Source organism: Mesocricetus auratus, unplaced genomic scaffold, assembly GCF_017639785.1.
Source record: "Mesocricetus auratus isolate SY011 unplaced genomic scaffold, BCM_Maur_2.0 Super-Scaffold_100006, whole genome shotgun sequence".
NCBI classification, from domain to species: domain Eukaryota; kingdom Metazoa; phylum Chordata; class Mammalia; order Rodentia; family Cricetidae; genus Mesocricetus; species Mesocricetus auratus.
In genome coordinates this window covers 7524220-7546629 of record NW_024429190.1, presented here as the reverse complement: position 1 = coordinate 7546629, position 22410 = coordinate 7524220, and the positions used below count along the sequence as shown (strand labels likewise).

Genomic DNA, 22410 nt, shown 5'->3' with positions numbered 1-22410 from the left:
ACACCTAAAATGGTGGCATTAACCAAACAGAGTAATGATCACGGAGCAAACGCCATCACACCCAACCCCGTGTTGCAGGGACCATTCCTAGCTCTCACCCTCAGGAACACCAATGAGGAGGGTACATGGGGCACATGTCACCCTGTCAGTAAAAGACAGACAAGGTCTAAGATGGGACTCAAGTCTAAACATTCAGCAAGCTTTTCCAGTTTTCCTAAGCTGCATTCAGGGAGACAGCACAGTGATCCAAACACACACAGCAGTAAAGACCCAAAAAGCCATGTGAGTGAGATCTATGACACACAAACCCAGAACTCACAGCACTAATGTGGGAGCAACCGCATTCCAGTTCCTGAAAGCAACGCTTCCCAGCCACTGAGCTCTGCTGGGCGCCTGGGAATTTATGGTTCTCAGTTCTCTGACACCACAGCTCTGTATCTTTGGAATGAGAAGGTGCTTTGTTATTGATTGCTGGTGGCATTCTGTCATGCTAGTCAAAGACATACTAAAAAAAAAAAAAGATACAGAATGTGGCTACATTTCCCCCCTGGCAGGATCTGACAGGAGGAAAAGCCTATTCATCTCTCAGCAAACAGCGAACCAGTGAGGTGAGCAATGCCACATCAGTTATACCTAAGGCTTCTCCATGATTCTTTGAACCAAGGAATCCTAAGTAGGCAGAAATGGAAGGAAAGGCACAGGTCATTTCTGCAGCTCAGGTCAGGGGTGACCAGCCTGGGAATACAGTCAGGGGACGGATCGGGTGACAAGACAAGCACGCAGACCTTTGCGACAAGACACACGCTATGGGAACAAGGGCCACCGAAAGCACTGGGAAAGGCACATGGAGTCCCTGCACGGGGATGGAACCTCTACAAGCCGGATACACCCCAAACGGAAAGTCCCCACGCGGCACGGCATTCCCAACTCCCAGCAGCACTGCGGCCCAATCCCTTGGACTAAAAGTGGGCAGTACACAGAAGGCAGGTGAAAATAAGCCAGGGTTGAAATCAGTTCCACCCAAGGATGTGTGACCAAGACAGGCTGGCACCAGGAGGAAAAGGACAGAGCTGGGGGGGGGCCGGGGGGCAGGCAGAGATGCCCTGTGCCAGCCTCGGAAAAAGCTTTGGAGTGACTTCAAGAAAGAGGCAGAGGGTGAAGAGGGTCGAGAGTACCAGTTTTAAGCTAGTTAAGGCATATAGCAGCAGCACTGAGCAAGCCTCTCTGCTTTCTGCATGTTCTAAGGCTGCCCAGAAGAGCACTTAAAAGACAAGTCATCTATCTCTGGAAAGAGCACTAGGTCTAAGACCATTCATTTCCCACCTCTGTGGGGGTGCTTGTGTGTGTGTAGTGTGTGCGCCTGTGTATGTATGTGTGTGCGCGCCTGTGTGTGTGTGTGCACGTGGAAGACTGAGTACACAAGAATGTACATATGAACAAAATGAGTGTACTCATGTGGGGTGTGGTGGTCTTAATAGGTATGACCCCCACAGACTCAAGTATTTGAACACTTGCCCAATGGGAAGTGGAACTATTAGGAGGTGTGGCCTTGCTGGAGTAGAGGCGGCCTTGTTGGAAGAGGTGTCACTAGGGGCGGGCTTTGAGATCTCTGAAGCTCAAGATGGTGCACTTCCTGTTGCTTTGGATAAAGGTGCGGAACTCTCAGCTACCTCTCCACCACCATGTCTGCCTGCACACCGCCATGCTTCTCACCATGATGATGTGGACTGAACCTCTGAACTGTAAGCCAGCCCCAGTTAAATGTTTTCTCAATAAGAGTTGCTGTGGTCATGGTGTCTCTCCACGGCATAAAATCCTAAGACATGGGGTGTATACACATGTATTTTTGTATGTATAAGTGTGTGTTTCTGTGTAGAGGAACTCTTCCCTTCCTGGTCCCCACACAGAAAACATACATGTGAAGCCGTGTGGCTCATGGTACCCTAACACAGCCTCCAGTTCAGAGACTGAAGACAGGGTGGAGATGTGGGAACAGCCTGACCCATGAGCTCTACAACATCAGCACAGACCATCTCCCTCATCCAGAGGGACAGCTCACCAAGACCCCTGACAGTCTGACAGTCGGTAAGGTTCCGGAAGGCTGTAGTCACACTGAAGACCAACCTCAAAGCTAGGAAATTCAGAGCTGTGGCCACCAAGAAGGAAAAGCACAATAGGCTACATCCTCGGCACCTTCATTTCTAAGCCCCCCACCCCCACCCCACCCCGCCCCTCAATGCCTTGCCTGCTCATCACAGGCGAGGCAGTCAGTCCACAGCAACCAGAGGACCACCTGGCTCTTCAGCACTCTGGGGACACACACACTAGGCCTAATGAACCCTACTCCAAGCTGCCCAGATTTTTCCTAACCACGGTGAACAACTAACTACCCGCAAAGTTAGCCAGCAGGTTCCTCCAGGCTAACCGTTTGCTCTGTTTCCACACCTCTGCCCCACGAATGGATGCCACCGCACAGAGAAAGTGGGGATCACTCATCACGGGGAAGGAGCTGGTGGCGCAGCCAAAGAAGGATGACTGAGGTCTTATCTGAAATCAGATTCTTCAGAATTATTTTCTATAATTAAAAACACGGGTTTCAAAGCTCTCAGTTTGTTCTTGAGATGAAAGTCGTACGCCGCACTCAGCAGTCTCCACCAGCTCCCAGCTTCTTTCTGAGGCTGTGGTCCAGGGACACCCCCCCCCGCATATCAGTCAGCCAAGGCCAGCTCAAAGAAGTCCCACGGGAATGCCCTGGAACGCTTACCTGGGCTTCACATTTCTTGTGGCAGGAATATTTGCAGGCTGGAAGAAAGAGAAAGAATGTCTGTTAGTCAAGCAATCTTAGGTGGCCCCTGCCAGGCCTCCTCCTTGAGAAAGTTTAGCAGGAAGGTTTGGGAGGGAGGTCTCTCCCTGACAAGAGGTGGCTGTACATCGAGAATGCAGACCGAGACAAAAGTGAGACCTAAGAACTGAGCTATATAGCTATGTGCTTGAGCACGGGCTTGGCATGTACCAGGACTTGGACTTGATTCAATTCCCAGAACAGAAGACAGAAGAAAAACAGCAAAAGTTCAGGCAGCCCAGGCAGACATGTATCAGGAGTGGGGTCTAAGTAGACTGGCTTTTCAAAAGGCTTCATCCAGTGAAGCTGGAGACCTAAAGAAGGCAAGTAGGACTTGGGGAACAAAACGCTCTACATACACGCGCACGCGCGCGCGCGCACACACACACACACACGTTATAATTTATCCCCGGGGAAAGGAAAAGGGGGGCAGGAGGGAGAGAAAGAACAAAGCCCCAGGCATCTGATCAGAGCCCTCCCAGGAGAGAGAAAGCCACGAGGTCATTTGGTCTCCACAGGTTTCCACTTCCGGGAGACCGAAGCGGGCACTGTCAGAATAAATTCATGTCTAAATTCTTACAGAAGAGTCCTTCAACAGGGGCCATTATGTCAGCAGAGCGGGTCCTGTGTCATAGGAGGCCCCAACAATGCAGACGGGGTGCTGGAACCAATGTGGATTTCACAGGCCCTCCCCTCTGGCCCAGAGGCAGGCCGCAGCTGGGCCTTAAGGAATGAAAGGCCAGAAGCAGCAGCATGGTGCAGGGTGGTGACAGGCATGGGAGAGAGGGCGGAGGAGGACAGTGGGAAACGAAGCAACTGCACATCAGCCCTCAACAGCCAACCCTGGGAGAATCACAGAGGCCTCAGCGCATCCTCCATGACACCTGCCTGGGCCTTTCTGTCGGGGCTCTACCCCTTCAGCAGAGCTGCCCCAGGGAAATCCTAGGACCTCTCTGGACCCCTGGCCCTCCTCATAGAACGATCAATATCAAATGGAACCCTTCATGGGCCCTGCTTTCAAACTACAAAGTGATGCCCCCAGCATAAGTGTGCAGAGCCCAGACAGCAAGGCTGCAGAGATCAGAGATGGGGACCAGATCTCAGCTTGGTATTGTAAGCCCAGGAACTCAGAAAGCTGTCCACTCTGCCTTCAGGTCAATACTTAACCCCAAAGGTTCACAGAGGGTTACGTAAGGCTGAAACAGATCAGTTTGCCCAGGGCCTAGGAGTTTATGAACCTCAGGAGTTAACAACCTATTTAGGTTTTTATCTGTGTATGTGTATGATCTAGATTTTCACTGTCTGCCCAAGCTTTTGAGGTCTGCTAGAATATATACCACAAATATTGATTCTTCATCTTCTAATCAGCACAACACATAATTGTGACCAGGGATTTCGAAATCAAGGCAGATTTCCACTGGATAGCAACAGGACTCCCATGAGAGCTTAAAAACCCAGACAGAAGCCAACCCAGGCAGAGGACAGCAGGCAGAAAGTACTAAGATATGAAGGGACAGCACACACCCCAGGAGCAGCTGACGACTAGACCAGTCACATGACAGACAGCCCCATGAACAATAAATCACAGATGTCATGGCAAAGGGGATGCTGTGTGGCTCCTGCCACTTTACGGGGCCGCTTCAGCAACACTGCCAGTTTGGAAAGAAACTGAAGCCACCAGCCAACATCCAACACTTGGCCAGTCAGGCTGCCAACTCCATGAGTGTGATGTCTCAGTGACAGCAGATTCCAACCTCAGCCAGGGCTTCGGTGACAGTCTCTGAGAAGAAGCCTACTGCAACGACTTGGTCCCCTAAATCTGGCATTCCCAATCTGAGAAGCAGTATGAAAGAGCAGATGGGGTTTTGTTTTTGTTGTTGTTGTTTGTTTGTTTTTGTCTTTCAAGACAGGGTTTCTCTGTATTGCTCTAGAGCCTGGCCTTCAACTCACAAAGATCCATCTGCCTCTGCCTCCCGAGTGCTGGGATTAAAGGCGTGCGCCACCAACACCCGGCTGAAAGAGCAGATGTTTACAGCTGTACCAAGGCACCAACAGCATGTTCACAGCACAGTGAAATCCAGCCATCTCTGTCCCTTGCTCAGGGTTCTATTGGACACTTGCTGCCTTATACCCATCACAGAAAATGAGCCAACGTCCTATCACCCACAGGGAAAGCTCAGTCACTTCCGCACCAACCCAAGGTCCTCAGTAAATCCACAGTGACAACTGCCCACCCCAGTGTCTGGGTCCGATGTCTGCTCTATCTGTCTTGTGCTTGCTTCTGGGACCCACGCGGCTGCCTCGGTGCCTCTGACCTCGAGGCTTATCATGTCAGATCATCTTAACAGTCCATCTCAGGGCAGGCTGTAAGCTGGAGGACAGACAGGCTAAGCTGTATACTATCAGATTCTGCCAAGGGCAACACTAGTGTAACACAATGCAAAGGCAACTCACTATTCAGTGCCTACAGCATGGAGTGCACAGGCATTCCTAAAAACTCATCACATCCCAGCAAGAAGCCACTCATCCTTGCTCCTTTTACGAAGGAGAGGCCAGAATCTGGATGAAGCCTGAGGATTCATCCACACGTCAACTGGACCAATCAGGACTATTGCCAGCATGCTGATGGAAGCCCATAGGCAGCAAGGACCCTGCACCTGACAGCCTTTGGTCCTCCATGGTGGGAAGGTGCCAGCAAGTGGGAGCGACCCCAAATCACTAGAGCGCCCCACCACCACCAGCAGGCATGCAGGCCCCCATCTGTCTTGTCCCACAGTCAATCCCACCCATCTACCCAGAAGTCATCATCACACTTTGATTTAAATACTGGGCTTTAAAAAAACTATTATATTTGTTCTCTGATGATGTCAAACATGTGTTTAACACATTCCAGTTACTCTCTGGACTTTCAAAAATGCTTACCAGCTGCTACTGAACAAATACTCCTAAACTACTGAGACTAAACGGATGGAGCTGCAGAGACGGCTCAGTGGTTGAGAGCCCTGTCTGCAGTTCCAGAGGACCCAGGTTCAATTCCCAGCACCCACATGGTGCCTCACAGCTGTTTCTAACTCCAGTTCCAGGGCTTCTGACGCCTTTTTCTGAGCTCCATGAGGCACACATATGGTGCATCTATAAACATGCAGGCAAAACCCTAACACATATAAAATAAAAGTCACTAAATCCTAATTTACCAATAATTAAAATTTTAAAAAGGAAGGAAGGGAAGAAAAGGGAAAACTCTACTTCGGAGGTTGTTCTTGGGACAGAGCCTCACTTTGTAGCTCAGGCTAGCCTCAAACTTACAGCAAACCTCCTGTCTCAGCCTCTCAAGTGCTGTGATTGTTGGCACTTAAGCCACCAGCTGTGGCTTCATTTGTCGAATGAAAATCAACTCACAAATCCTTGACTTCCAGTCTATGGAGTGGTACTCCCCCAGGCCACGGTTCTGCCTCCCAAGCCAGGTGGTACAAATGAAAATCAACTCACAAATCCTTGACTTCCAGTCTATGGAGTGGTACTCCCCCAGGCCACGGTTCTACCTCCCAAGCCATGATTGGTGGGCTAGAACCCAGGGGGTACAAAGTCATGTTGCATGAATATGTTCACTGCAATTTCCCGGGACTTCATCACAGTCACTCATGGGCAAGAACCCTGTTCATCCTAAAGACAACCGCAGGCTGCGTGCCCAGGATCAAAATACTTGGAACCAAGAGGTTTCAGATTTGGGAACATTTTCATAGATTTTGCTGGCTTATGATTTTATTCCAAAAGCCCAAAGTTTGAAATGCTTCAAAATCTGAAATATTTTTGTGCATCCAAATTTTAGATTTTGGAACACTTTGGTTTGTAGACTCCTAGATCAACCTGTGTGCTTTTCTCACCCAAAGATAAAAAGAACAAATTTAAAAATAAAAAAAAGGAAAGGAAAGAAAACAGTACCATTACCCATCTATTTCTGCCCCCTCAGCATCGGAACCAACGTCTTCCTGCTGAAATCACCCAATATACCCCGAGACAGAAGGGCAAGGTCCCTTCAGCTTCCTCATGCAAAAGATGGCCGTAAAGAGGACATGGCAGCATCTGTCAGCTGTTCAGAGTCCCAGCGGACGCCATGTAACAGGCTGGCTTCCTTCCTCCCGGCCCATGACCTTTCCCCTCAACACCCTGCTCACAAGCTCAAGGGGTTCTCTCAGTCTCTGCCATCCTCACTCTCTACAAAGCCCCACAGGACCTTGTACACACGGTCCCCTGAGCTCTCCATGTGTAACAGTTGAGTGCCTTCTCATTCATCCACAGATTCCACTCAGAGCCCTATCTCCCAGCTGGCTCAGACCCTCTGTCACTGCCACGCCCACGCAGTATCCCTCAGAAAGAGAGCATGCTCTGACAGCCTTCCTGCACCTGCTCTGCCACACTTTAGGAAGCCTCGAGCCCCCGTGCTGGCTAGTCTCTGCTGTCCGTTCCATGTCTCCCACTTCCTCCTCGCCTACAGAGTCATATTTAGTCTAGCTTCCCCCTTACTCCATCCGTGTGTGAGTCACAAGAAGGTCACCATTAGACAGAGAATTAGATCCTGTCTGGTCTATAAGCCAGTGGTGGTCAGAGAGGGACTACAGACCTCTGGGTCCCCAAGACCTCATAAATGGGTTGTTGATGAGGTCAAAATACTTTCATAACATCTCTCCCTCCTTTCTCTTGTGTTAACACAGTGGGGAAACTGGAAGAACTTGGGAAACAAGACCAACTTGCACTAGTTACCACGCTATTCAGTACCAGCAGTAGTCACTTGCTGATGAGGGCTGGAGAGATGGCTCAGGGGTTAAGGGTACCAGCTGCTCTTCCAGAGGCATTGAGTTCAATCCCAGCACATACACATGCCAGTTCACAACCTCCGCAACTGTAGTCCCGTGGGATCCAACACCCTCTTTCTGGTGTGTGAATATACATACAGACAAAGCAGCTGTACACATAAATAAATATTCTTTAAAAAAGGAGAATCCTATGTAAAAGTTCAGTAGACACCTTCCCACTACCCTCTGAGAGCAGGGAGGGTGGTGTCTGCAATGAGATTCTGGGCATCTGGGACGGGGACAACCTTGACCGGGACCATGTGTGAACAGGACCAGCCAGCAACAGCACTGCTGCAGCTGTGAGTTGCCAGCTAAACTAGCAACTTACTCAGAAACACCATTTTCACTTGAAAGGATCTTGGCAAACAAGATTTGAAGGGACTGCTTGCCAGATTCTTGAAGTTAATCAGAGTGAGAATGTCACACCAATGGCAAAACCTCAGATTTCAGGTGGAAATCCTCTTTTCAAAAGACCTACATCCAAAACCAGGAGCTTGACAACTCAAGACCTCTCTGATAAAATCACCAGAGACACTACTAACAAGTATAGAGGGGCTTAGGGTTTTGAGATCTTAAAAAAGATGTCTCAAGACAAGAAATCTAAGTCAACGGACCAGAACTACCAGGGCACTGATGCTTGCTGGGTCAAATCCACTAACACAAGACCAGCCACAGAGACACACTTAGACAGTTGAGAAAAGAATTCATTCCACTGCAGACCCGACCAGAGACTCATCTTTATGAAATGATCCTTTGAGTTTTGATGTGAAATCCAAAGTGAGTCCAGAGCTCTGCAGGGTGACAGCCAGCTTCTGTGTACCGACAGCTCATTTCCGGCTCCCACACAGTATACAGACAGACGGAATGCAGAAGAAAGCAGGGAGCCCCACTGTCCAACTGAAGACAAACACAGAACCATGCCTCACTTCCCCTTCTTGTGAATGAGAGTTCTGAGGAAGTCATTTTTCACGAAAAATATTTATATTACCATAGAATAAGTATGCTATTGTTCCTTTTAAACAGTTTATTTTACTACCATCAGTTTCTATTTCTATCGTGTTAAATGGAAATCAATAAGGGTCATATCTACAGGGATCTTCTTGCTCTTCTAAGTGACCTGAAACCCAGAGTGACAGTGATGGCATTTTGACTTACACGGGCAATAACAACCCCAGGACAGATGATAATTCCATTCATCCTCCTTGACTGTGGCTTCTGGAATGGGAGGGAGGTCCACTTCTGACTGAGGAAAAAGCAAATGAACCCAACGCACTGGCTTCTATAAAGTCCCTTACTGTCTTACAAGAGTCTCAAGAAGGGAAGGCCCCTTTTCGGGTTGCTATCCACTCAGAGCGTGGAGCTGGATTCCACAAAGAGAAAGCTACTGAAGTCAGCGTGCCCAGAGGGACCCAGGCACTCTGCTGTGCTGCAGCCCCCAGCCCCAGCACCTCCTGGCCCAGGAGAAAACGCACACCATGCTGGCTGACCAGGTCTGCAGGTCTGGCTGCCACAGCACCGCTTTTTACAGGCCTTGTCCTGATAGTTCCCACAGTAACCACAGAGAAAGGCACATTCTCACATTCCTGATCCTTCTAAAAGCAGTAAATAGATGGTGGTCTAGGCCCATAATACTAGCACTCCGGAGACCTGAGGCAGGAGAATTACACGTTTGAGGCCGCCTGGCTCTTACAAAGTGAGTTCTAGCTCAGGACGTATCTCACGTGAGCCTGACTTAGGCAAATGGCGAGCTAGGAGGTAAAGGCTCTTCTGTGTCTGTTACAATGACTGGGTTCCACGGTCACTAAGCCAATGATGAAACATCTGCCAGAAACTGTATCAAAGTGAAGAGTGGCTTGTCCCAGCTGCCCTCAATGAGGACCCAATCATCACCTGCTGCCACCACCTCTCTTTCGGTAATGAGAAAGAGGGAGCATTGTGGTATCAGTGACCTTTCTGCTATGAAAAGAAAAATTGCGCTGGGCGGGTGTGGCTCATGCCTTTAATCCCAGCACTCAGGAGGCAGACAGGCAGACCTCTGTGAGTTCAAGGCCAGCCTGGTTAACAGAGTGAGTTCCATGACAGTCAAAGAAAGAAACTTTGTCTTGACAAATCAAAAAGAAAAAAATTACCTAGAATGAATATATATAAGTATATATAGAGATATAACATACATACATACATACATACATACATACATACATACATACATACATACGGAGAAAGAGAGATCTACAAGTAAAATATGAGGTAGTTATTTAAAATTCATGCTTGCTAAAGACCTGATGTGTGAAAGCACTTTCCAGAAGCCAAGGCGAGAATATACAAAGCTCTCTGTATAATATGAAACAAACATGAGGAGCTCACCCAGCCCTAAGAAGCTGACACAGGAAAAAACATCACAGGCTGGCTCAATGGAGGCCAGGCTAAAAAGGGCAAACTGCTTAGTCCATGAAAAAAACAATGGCACTAACTACATGGATTCCAGATGTGCCAACTAGAAAACAGGAGAGGCAGCAATGAGCATTGGCCATCGTAGAGTATCTTTGTGACAGTGAGCAGGGGCAGGTAAGAAGCAAGAATGTAAATGAAAAGATGGGTAAACCTGAAATCTTTACCACATTTGCATACTCTAAATAACTCAAATGGAAGGGGGAGGGGCAAGTGAGTGAGGCTTTGCAATATGTAAGGTGGAAAAAATAAGAAATGTCAATTGTTGAGAGTTCAAAGCCATCAGAAAGTGTCAAACGTTTTGGCCTGGCATATTATTTTTAAAGAGGCAGCATTCTTAACATAATGAAGTCTGAGAAATAAAGGAAAAAAAGTCATCTAATTTTTAAACAAAGGATTTGAAAGGCGAGTCTGTTGAATACACAGAACCACAGCAGATGTTTCGGGCAATAACTAGGTTTGGCATTTAACTGACTACAAACGTGGAATGATCAGAGCTTCAGGGCCAGCCTTGGTGCACGTGACACTCAGAGAGCTTCCCTTCCTGTCCTCTCCCCTGGATTTAGTGCCTGCCTGCACCCTGTGTGCTCCGTGGAAGAGTCAACACAGCACACCTGACTCCCTACCTACAGAAGAGTTTGCAGAGTCAGGCTTGACTTCAGGCTCCCATTGACAGGGTGCAGATCACAGCTGTCTGGCTCCAAAAGGCTTGACACTTGCTTATGTCATCTTGGAAGTGCTATTCTTCTGAGTGTCTCCACAAGCCTTGGGAATCCAGCCTGCAGGTTGACAAGGTTGGCAGAGTCTACAACACTCTACAGATATTTACCAAGTTATAAATAAGCCTGTGAGTGAATCACGCCCTGCTTCTCATCTCCTCCAACACTCTGTGTGGAGACTCAGCAGCAGTCTCTTGAGCTGTCCCCAGTGGTGGCCCCGACAGCCATGAGCATCTAGAGAGAGCACTGACTGAGCAATATTGTGGAAATCAGAAACCCTACTTATTGCTCTAAAAGTGTCTGGATTATAGCTGCTGTGGAGCAAAAACTTGGATTTTACCAGGCAGTCTACTCAAAAAAAATTCTAAATCAAAATCTGCCTGCAAAGTTGACTAACAGGACCCAGATGTCCCTGGCCCACAGAAACCTCAAAGCCTAACCACCCAGACCCTTGAGGAACCGTGGGAAGAGCTCGGGACTTCTTTGCAGAATACAGGGAACACTTCAGTCAAAATCCAGAACTGAGAAGCAAGTCCAGGAGGCAAAATGAGAGGGGAGTCATGACGCTTTACAACAGATAAATAACTTAAGAGAGAAAAAGTCTCCCAGGTGCCTCTTCTTGTTCTTCTGGAAGATTCTGTCATACCACCACGTCTCAGGATGGTGGTGGACAGGGTGGGGGGCTGCTGAGCCAGGTAGGGTCATCACAGGGACATTTTAAGGAGGAAAACAGAGGGGAACTGCAGAAGAGGTTGGGCTAGAGTTGTCGGGGGGGGGGGTCACCTCTAACTGCTTTGGGGAAAAGTTGAGTTACCTACTTCATGTGGATTTGCAAGAAAAGAACAGATGGGTGAGTCAGGCATTTATCTGACAACTTCATCTGGATTTTCAAGCAGCCTACTGTCCCTGTGTGCCTGCTGAGAGACCTGGGGCACCGCAGGAGCTCTCAGCCTGGGCAGTGGAGAGGCCAATCAGAGTGTCATCTTCACCCCCTTGTTCACAGAGCCTGTCTGCTCCCCGGAATTAACGTCCCTCTCTTCATAGCACGGGTACCCTCAGACACGCCTGCACTCGACACCTGCCCACTAGACGCGGGGCCCTTTGGGGGTCTCTCTAATTAACTTACACTATTTTCTGTGGCTCGCAATGAAACCCACAGGCTGAATGAAATCGATTTGGCCCAGTCCTTCTCCAAGGTGGAAGGGCCACATCTGGTAATGGCTATCCTAATGGCAACGTCTAAGACAGAGAAGGACAAAACGCGTGTATGGGGTAGGCAGGCACGACTGCGCAGCCCTCCTGCAGAACCACCAACACTTGATCACTGAGGCCCGCGAGAAGGACTCTGTAAATCCCAGTGACTTTCCACAGGCCCCACTTCTCAATACCAGGGGCAGAGTGTCTCCAGCCTCTTCACATTCACAATGGAGGCTAAGAGAGGACAGACCACACTCAAACAGCATCCACCACCACAAGCGTAATCATACACAGGTATCAACTCGCTCACCCAAGGTGCTACAAGTGAGTGCAACGTGACTGCTCTGTGCTGGGGACACGCTCGGCACCAAGGATGACAGGAGCTGACCAGGAAGCGGGGTCAGCAACAGCCATGAACGGCTGAGCACTGCAAGGGGGTGGTAGCTCAAGTGCCTGGATCCACATGGGAGGCCCAGCCTCAAAGACCACTCAGGAAAGGGTGCAGTCCTCCTAAAACAAGCTTTATGGCTTCCCAGGTCCACTCGCAAGAACAGGCTCAAGAGGGACACATCAAACCATGGGAGACAGGTCTCAAAGGCAACCCGGTCTGGACAGCCAAAGGCCAACACAGAGAAACTGACTGGAGGTCTGTGGCCTGGTAGGGTGGACACTGGGCTCTAGGAAGGCTACAAGCCCAGGGTACGGCAGGGAAACGGAGCTTCCCGGCCACAGTGCCTGGGAGTCACAGGTCCATGTCCCAGGTATCAGGTCATAGAGACCTGGCCATACAAAGACACCAGATCCCCCCACTCCCTCCTGAGACCAGCTGGACCTCCCAGAGGCAGACTCTGTTGCTTTCATTAAGTTAACGGATCAAGCTCCTGATCCCTGTACCCTCTGAAAGTCCACTGCCTCTGGCAGCGTGATGTCTCCCCTCCCATGCCCATCCCATGCAGAACCTACAGCATCTCCCCAATGCACTTCAGGTCTGCCTGCCTCTGAGACACCACGCTGTGCCCAGCAGTCTGTCTCCTATGCCTCCCAGGCCTACCCGGCTGTCACCACCGCCTGTGGAACCTGCAGGGTGCTTCATATCTGAATGCACTGCTGAAGGGTTCAGGACTCGCACATGCAACCAGAATCTCCTCCTGCATTGTCCTCAAACAGAGGGAAGCATTTTTTTAAAAAAATATTTATCATGTATAGTTTGTTTTTTACTTATTTGTTATGTATACAGTTGTTTTTTTTTTTTTTTTATCTGTGTACTTGTTTGCACGCCAGGAAAAGGCATCAGATCTCATTACAGATGGTTGCAAGCCACTATGTGGTTGCTGGGAATTTGAACTCAGGACCTCTGGAAGAACCCGCAATGCTCTTAACCTCTGAGCCATCTCTTCAGCCCCCCAGAGGGAAGCATTTGAGAGACAAGTTGAGATATCTTTATGCTAAGTATTACCTTCAGCAACTGATTTTAATTTTAAAATTTTTTTTAAATTTTCAAAGGTCATGAGAAAGATCAGATATAAAATTCCTGAAACATAATTTGGGGGCATTAAAGTAGTAATTGCGTAATAACAGAATTACTACATTTGCGTATATGAATATGATGTCTCAGTCTATTTGGATTGCTATTTAAAAAGAAAAATCACAGCCTGTGTGACTGAGCAATGACAGCAAATCTATTTCTCATAGTTTTGGTCCCAGAATAGAGCAGTGTGTGAAGGGCCCCTTCTAGCTTACATAGAGCCTTGTGGTCTGTCACTGAATGGTACAAGACAGAGCACCCCTGAAGTGACAGGGCTCACAGAGGGTCCCAGTGGGGGGCAGGGCCCGTGCTAATGACACAGCCTTAAAGAAAGTCAGAACTTGGGAGAAAGTTGTATAACGTCAGTGCCTTCTGGGTCACAAGGCCGTCATGCTGGCCTGCACACTTATGAAGGCCTGCATCCCTAGGACCTGAGAAACGAAAGTATTTATCTGGGAACGACACACCATAGCAAGTCTTTCTTAACAAGTGGATGACAGAGGAGCCCGCTGAACACCTCCTCCACTCAAACACCACTGGTCGCACTTTTCTCTCGCACGCACCTCCCAGACATGCTCTACCTAAATTACAGTCCTGGTAGAACAGAGAGGTGCAATTCTCCCAAGGGCTCTGAGTCAGAGTGATGCTCTCCAGGGAACCTTCTTTGTGTACAGACACACGCACACAGATGTGAACACACACATACATGCAGTCAGAGGAATGGGCACATCCACATTCATGAAAATCATGCACACTTGCACTTCCTATTTGTAACCACTCACATGTACAATCACAACTACGCGTGTGGTCCCCATTCACCTGTGAGCGCACAGACACATGCAGTCAGGTACACACAACCACATACCATTCTGACATGCCCACTGGAGTCCCTCTGACATTTCACGTACCACATACTAAAAACATCATCAAATGGAGTTCGCAGAAGCTACAGGACCAGCCCAGAGTCCCTACTTTATAAGAGGAACCCCAAGCCCAGGCAAAGACAGGGCCAACACAATGAGCATTGTCCAGGGCAGGAAGTACAGACAATGGCTCCCACCCAATCAGCGTACACCAATTGCAAGTCAGAGCCTCGACGCTGCTCTGGGCTTCTCCTTGCTGCTCTTGCCCACTGGGTCCCTATGGAAAAGTAACAAAGAACTCCCTGAGGTGTTAAGTAGTATACTAAGGTAGGACGAAGGCTGTGTGGACTAGTTCCTCCATAACCAGGCCTTACTATATAAAGAAACGCAACTCTTCCTGGGGGACAACGACCATGGTGCATGCCAGTCACTGCTGCAGGTGTTGGCTAGCAAAACCCTTCATCTAAAGAGCCCCCCACCTCCAGATCCCCATGCATGATCTGTGCTTGCATGCAGGAACAAGACATGTGTGGGTATTAGACATGTGGGACCCCATCAGAACACTTCCCATAAAGGGCTCCCGGGAGACTAACCCTGACTTCAGTCCCACGAAGCTGGGTGCAGGCTTTGCACGCACCTTGCCAGCCCCTGGTTCAGTCACACTGTGGGCTCTAGTCCTAGATGGGGAAGTGTTGGGGAAGTTCTGTGTATACGTCAATAAAGCACTGTTGGCCCATAGGGAACCAAGATAGGTGGGCCTAGAAGTCCAGGAGAACACTGGGAAGGAGAAACACAGGAAGTCAAGATGTACCCGCCATGGGGTAGGAAGCCCGGAAATTTCTCCAGTAAGAGAAATACTTAGATTAACAATTATGGGGTAAATACTTAAGTCAGAGCTAGCCAGCAAGAAACAAGCAAGGCCAACAGCTTCATAATTAATATAGCCTCCTGTGTGTTATTTGGGACTGATGCGGCTCTGGAACCAGGCTGGCAGGAAGGCTTCTCTTTATAGGGAGGCAAACTTTGTCTCTGTCGAGGCTGCTGCCCAGAAGAAAGCCCAACGGAATGTGGACTTAGCTGATCCCCTATTACCTTGTTCCCAAACTGCACACAGCTAGCTAATGCTGACTCAGGGGAGCACAGATGGGGGCCTCAGCCCCCCTTCACCTCAGCGCACCTTCTCCTGCCTTAGTTTCAGACTTGAGGCTCATATTTAGAGGTCCAATTATTTTCATTCATTTTTATTTATTAATATTCCTATAAGGGAGTTGGGGGAGGGGACCATGCAATGCTATGGGACATGGGTAGAGGGCAGAGAACTTTGAGGAGTAAGTTCATTCTTTCAAATTCTATGTGGGTTTTGGGAACTAAACTCAGACCCTCAGGCTTATACTAAGACCTTTCACCAGGCCCAAGATGCAATTCTTGAAACAGAAGTACTTCCAGGAGAAGGAGGTTCACAGTACAAATAGAACTAGACAGCTTTTTATACATGCTCCTGGGTGTGCCAACCCCGGAGAACGGGCCGGGGCCGTTGTCTTCCGTCACAGACACTACAGAGCAAGCCTGGTGAGGCAGATGGCACACTAGGCATGCCACTCTGGTCTGCACACAGAAAGGGCCATTACACCAGGCTGATGGGACCTTCCTGTACGGATAGGGCATGCTCAGGGAAAGCCTAGTGCTGTGAGCCAGCTCCCATGAGGTCCGGGTTACTATGCAGGGCAGGACTGTTGCCCTCAATGGATCATGGGAAAAGACTCCGGAATCTAGAGGCAGGACAGCTGGCTTCCGGTTGGACTCAGCCGCACAAGTACAGCCACAGGGAGGTCACAAACACAAAGGACAGTGAGTGTGCCCTCCCCACAAGGTCACTTCTGCTAACACACTAAAGAGCTCTGTCCATCCCCTGGGTGCCAATGACCCGATCTCAGCTCCCTTCCTTTTTCCTTTAGGCCAACAGAAAGCGGGTGGAGAGCCCCTGCCAGTTCCTGCGGCTGTGCCAACTCCCACCGTCCTCCTCAGTCAGTGAGGCCCCACCTACCCACCACTGCCTACTGACCTCAGCATCAATGACATCTTCCCGCACCCCTGTACTCTGGGCACGTCATGGCTTAGAAACCCTGCTGGCCTCTAGGAAGCTGCTTATAAGCAGAAAGCAACAGAGGCCCCAGCATTCTACACCAACTGGGGCGGGGTGGGGTGGGGTGGGGTGTGAGAGGAGTGGATGCTGGGTAGGCAGGAGTGCAGTGGGGAGACACCTGTGACTGGGGGGCTGGAGCATGGAGACACGGACAACCTCATCAGGCCCAGGATGAATGGAAACAACTAGGACTCAAGTAAACAGGGGGACCCCCAGGAAGCTGAGGGTAGGGGGACCCCCAGCAGGCGAGGCTAGGAGGGAACAAGCCAGGCTCAGGTCAACAGGGACCCCCAGCAGGCCAAGGGTGGGAGGGAACTCGGGACTCAGCTAGCAAGGGAGATACTCAGCAGGCCTGGGATGGAGCCAAGGGTCGGCAGTTAGCATGCTCTTTAACACTGTGGGGCAGAGGACATCAAACTGGAATACTACAGGCCAGGCAGATGCCTTTCAACTCTAAACAGATCCTAGGGGGGGCCACACTCCCAGTCCACTCCTGACTCGTTGTGGTGCATCTTCTCTCTAAAACTTCAGGTCAGAAAGACAGAAAAGAGCACTACAGAGGCCTACCAGGCACACCCCGGAAATCGTCCACAACGGAACCGATGGGGGTGGCAGCGAACTCTACAATCCCAGAACTCGGGAGGCAAGCTAGGAGGACAAGAGTTCAGGCTAGCCTGCTGGAAAGAGGAAGGAAAGCTAGCTAAACTAACACTACGAAGGAAACCCTAAACACCACAATGGACCCGACACCAAAGAACAGTCCCCATCACACCCCAAAGGCCCAATCCTTATGGGCTTCCGGGACTGCGCGATGGAAGCCAGTCACATTCATTTTGGAGACTTAACCAATATGCAGTCACAGGAGAATTCTAAATGGCACCAACTGTAAGGTTTAAGCATCAAGAAGCCATCCTGATGGCTGTTTAGAAACAATACCAATGTTTTCTACAAACAGGATGAGAGGACCCTAACTCAGGGGCTGGAGAGAGGGCTCAGTGGTTACAAGCACTGGCTGCTTCCAGAAGATCTGGGCTCAATTCCCAGCACCCACGTGACAGCTCACAACTGTTTGTAACTCCAGTTACATACAGACAAAATGCAGGGAAGAAAATGCACATAAAATAAACAAATTATTTAAAAAAAATAGAAAAGCAAACAAACAAAATGGACCCTAACTCAAGAATAGACACTTCATTTGCAGACTATAGATTTGGAAATGAAACCCTGAAAAGTGTTAAGTAGGCTGTAAATGTCCTGACTTGAAGACACAAATTGCCCATGGCAGCCTACTTTCCTAGGGTAATAGCTCTGCTCTTTCTAGAAATTTTCCTTAGGAGTTTATCTTTGTAAACATGGGATCCCCTGCCAGGTGGGGGGTAAAGAGAGGTGCAACAGGGAAATTCCATAACTTAACTTTTGGAAACTCCCAGATGAATGGCTGGCTTCATTTTACTGCCCCCGCCCCCACCTTGGGTCTAAAGGGTGAGAGGTTCAAGGGCATGGACTTACCTCGGCAAGCAATCCCTTGACCGTCAATGGTCTGTCTGCACACTCCACAGACTCTGGGCTTTTTAAAGTCCTTTTTCTTAAAACTGTGAGGACACGTGGTAAATTCTTCTGGCTGAAAGAGTAAAGGAACTGTCAGCACTTCAGCTCGTGGCGTCTTTTTTTATTTCTTTCCTAAGAGATAATAAATCTAGCAAACCTTGAAAGGGGCTGAAAGAAGAGCTTTACCAAGTAAACTATAGTTTCTGAAGAGAGTCCCTGGATGACATTGGGGATCTAGGGGGCAGGGCACCCTCTGTCAGTCTAAGCGTCTCCCCTGGGGTGCATCGGGACTGAAACATTAGGCAGCTACCTGGGTGGTAATATGCTCCTTCCAGCCTCCAGGCTTACATCATCCACGGCAATAACAAAGTAACCAAGCACCCTCCCAGACTCAGGCGTTTTCTCGTAGAATAAATAATTAGCAAAGAGCAAAACAAAGTTCAGCGATTCTAAACGACTTTCCTGTCAAAGGTGTCCCAAATTAACCAGTAAGGTTCAGAGGCTCTCAGACCATGTTCTAGGATGCGCTCTTCTGTAGAGCAGACAGTCCTAGGGTGGGCGGGGCACACACTCGCTTCTTCTCAACCATGATGACAAGAGTTAGTATGGGGAGATTAGTTTTCATCCACCAAGTTTGTGTTTACGGAGTCTGAGGCTCTTGGAAACATTCACATTTTTTTTAGAAATATCCTTATGCCTATTTGCTGATGACAGAACATGATCCGCAATAACCACGTGGATATTAGTCAAGACACATGGAGGTCACGGCACACCCACCAAGATAACGGAAATTTACTGAGAAAAAAATGTTACCATGTCTCATGTACTCAGTAACAACCACTTTGGGAAAAAAGCTTGACAATTTCTTACAAACTTTAAAAAAAGTGTGACAAGGTAACTCAAAAGGTATCCAGGGCTACAGGAATTACTTTACTTTCTGTCCAGCCCTAGCACTCATGCAGTGTAGTCAATACTGTAGTCTAATAATAAAAAACAAACTGTCCCAAACAAGAAATAATAACCTATCTCTCATAAAAGAAGATTTTTTCCCCAAAGGTATTGGTAATACAACTGAATAGTGTTTGGAAACACACAGGTGCGGACTATCCGTGCAGGTCCGTGGATTAAAGGATCACACAATCTGAAATCTCAAGGCTATGAGAGTTCTATGATTGTCCACTGGAACTCCAGCACATCTGAGCCAACAGCAGCCACAGAACATACTGCATGGTGAATGGGTGGGAACCCTGAAGGAACACTGACGGTGGGCGTTGGTTTCAGGCCCGGGAGGCAGCTAAAGAGGGCACACAGTTGAAGTCATTAAAGCTTCATAACTGTATGTCATGCTAGCTAACGATCTACAAGAGAGGTGAAAAAAATGCAGATCTGTATAAAATAATGCTCCTGGGCAAGATGTGCTAGCCAGATTGCTTTTAAGGACTTCGGGGACGTGGAACACCGTGACAGCAGCGTTTTTATTTACTTAGCTCTGAAGAAGTCACAGGATCTTCCTTGAACTGCTGGTGCAAAAATCCTAGCAGAGAATAAATGTATCCTCATACTACAACATGCACAAAATACACAGAACCATTGTTTGAAAACACCGCAGCAGGAAATGACGGACCGAGATGAGGATGCTTTGGTCAGCAAACCCCCTCAAGCACCAAGGTGCTCTGAGAGTCAACTGAGGCTGAAGCCCTCCACTTGGTGACTCTGGGCAATCTTAGTTTACAGGAACACAACGACAACTGCACCTGATGACATACATCCGAAGTGCACCCGTGTTCAGGGACCCGCGGCTGCACTTCCGAGGGAAGAATAAGTTAAGGTGAACCTCCTGTCTCACTCACTCTTTCTTAAGGGACTCTAGGCTGCAGAGGAGATCCAGGCTGAGTCCAGTGAGATGCCTCTGTTGAGGAAAGCTAGAAGAGTTTCCTACAAGGCACCACAGAACGAAGAGCTGCAGAACTTTTTTTCTTTTTTCTTTTTTGGTTTTTCAAGACAGGATTTCTCTGTGCATAGCTCTGGCTGTCCTAGAACTTTCTCTGTAAGATCAGGCTGGTCTCAAAATCACAGAGATCCTCCTGTCTCTGCCTCCCAAATGCTGAGATTAAAGGTATATGCCACCACCGCCCAGCGTAGAACTTTTTTTTTAAAGATTTATTTATTTTGTGTACAGTATTTTGCCTGTATGTATGCTTAAACACTAGAAGAGGGCACCAGATCTCGTTACAGATGGCTGTGAACTCAGGACCTCTGGAAGAGCAGCCAGTGCTCTTAACCTCTGAGCTATCTCTCCAGCCCCACAGCCCCAGCAGAACTCTTAAGGTCTGCAGAAAAGCCTTCAAAAAGGGCCAGTACTGAGGAGCATATGTGTGTCCATCAAGCATCTAGAAAAAAGCCCCTCACTTCCCCAACACACACCCTATGCCTCTCCAGCAGGGTTAGAGAAGCAGGGCCCCTGTACATCAGAAATCCCAATTTTGCCCTGTGCTACAGGAAATGCAGAGCGACCGTGCCTTGTAGAGATTAGCTAGACTTTGAACACACCGTCCTTGGCCTACAGAAGCTATTTGAAAAACACTGCCCCAAGGCTGTTACTGCTATCCAGGAACAGAACTACATTTCAGAGAAAAAGCACACCCAGAATACCACAAAGACCATAAAATTTCCCAGAATTCAACCAAGGCAAAAATTATCAGGCACTCAAGGATACAAGAATGTAAATAGAATTCATAATTAGAAAATAAACGATGGAAACTGACTGGGACGTTAGAATTAGCAGACAAGGACCATAAGCGTGTTATTACAATTTTATTACATCTTCTCAAAATGTGGGGAGGGGGAGGTGGAGAAAAGGAGGCAGAGAGAGGGGCTAGCCAAACGACAGAAGGAAGAAAGAACCACATTATTGGTGAAATAATTTTAAACCCTTATTTCTTAAAAGGAGTTTAAATGGAAGTTAGCACGCACAGGTAGACAATGCTGCTCTCATAAGGCAGTGGTTATTTGATGAAAATCTCAGTGCCTGGCACAGGATACCTCCCTATAAGGTGTTGGTCAGGGATACCTCAAAATAATACAAGCTATTGCCATGGTTTATAAGAAAACAGACATGTCAAGGACCTCGTGTTCATAAAGGGATAACCATGTAAGGACTGGAGAAGTGAAGAAACGAGTCCTGAAATCAGAGAAACCATGACGTCTGTGTCCTTCCTCAACACTGGTAGCGAATACACTTCTGTTAGGCCACGATTTCTGTGGCATTTGGTTATGCAACCCTCTCTCAGCAACTGACAGATCCAGTCAAAAAAAACAAACATGGATACAAATGATTTGAATGATATTATCAAACAATTTGACCTAACAGAAACCAAGTATTTGGCTCAAGAGCACCAGAACACACATTCTTTCAAGTGTACTAGCGTGTTTAGCTATGTTGCGAACACAGAACAAGTCTGAACAAATCTAAATGCATTCAAGTCCTACTGAAGAAAAGAAATTTTCTTTGACCACAACGGAATCAAAGTTGGGAACATGAGCAGCAGTCTCTGGAAAATCCCCAAACGGTTGCAAACAAAATACTACACTTCTAAATAACACATGGGTTAGCCGACATAATCCACAACACACTACACTGTGAAAAGTTGGCTTATCCCAGAAACGTAAGAGTTCAAAACATTCACAATATCAATCAATAAACTTAAATACCAGAGCTCTGGAGGGTGAGGCAGGGAAAAGGTAGAGGCCAGACCCTGTCTCAAAAAGCAAAACTGTCAAAAAAAAAAAAAAAAGCTAAGAAGGGAACCAGCTAGTCTTCTAAATCAGTGGGTGGGAAAGTCTACTGACAAAACCTACCCTCCACCCTGATAAGATCTCAAACGGAGAAAAGGGGGCTTCCTCCCTTGATCACATGTGGCTAGATAAATCCTACAGCAAACATCCTTAGTCACAGGAGCTGGTGCTTCCTTTTAAGATACGTGGCCAGGCAGAGGTGGCACTATTCAAGACTTCACATTGAGATTCTAAACGGCACGATGAGGCGAGAAAAGGAAATAAAAGGCAACCCATTTGGAAAGCTGTAAAATAGTCTTGTTCCTGGTAACCTGACAGCCTAGGCAGAAAAATCTGATGAAATCTAAAAAAAAAAAAAATCAGCAAAACAGGACGATACAAGATCAACACATTGTTCTGTCCAGAAGTCACCAATGAACTCCCACAAATGAAATTGGAAAACCTTTACCACTTCCAAACCTAAGAGGCCATTTCTAG

The 22410-nt window shown here is 48.1% G+C and overlaps 1 protein-coding gene across 4 annotated transcripts in view; it reads right to left on the bottom strand.

The window, feature by feature from the left end:
• Tns3 (tensin 3) overlaps positions 1-22410 on the bottom strand; it is a 233842-nt gene that overhangs the window by 169026 nt on the left and 42406 nt on the right. For all 4 annotated transcript variants that reach the window (XM_040746680.1, XM_040746679.1, XM_040746678.1 and 1 more), the window contains 2 exons: positions 18100-18211; positions 2765-2802 (listed from right to left, as the gene is read on the bottom strand). The gene's annotated coding sequence lies outside the window, so the exon portion shown is untranslated. Of the gene's footprint in view, positions 1-2764; positions 2803-18099; positions 18212-22410 lie in introns of those variants that run through there.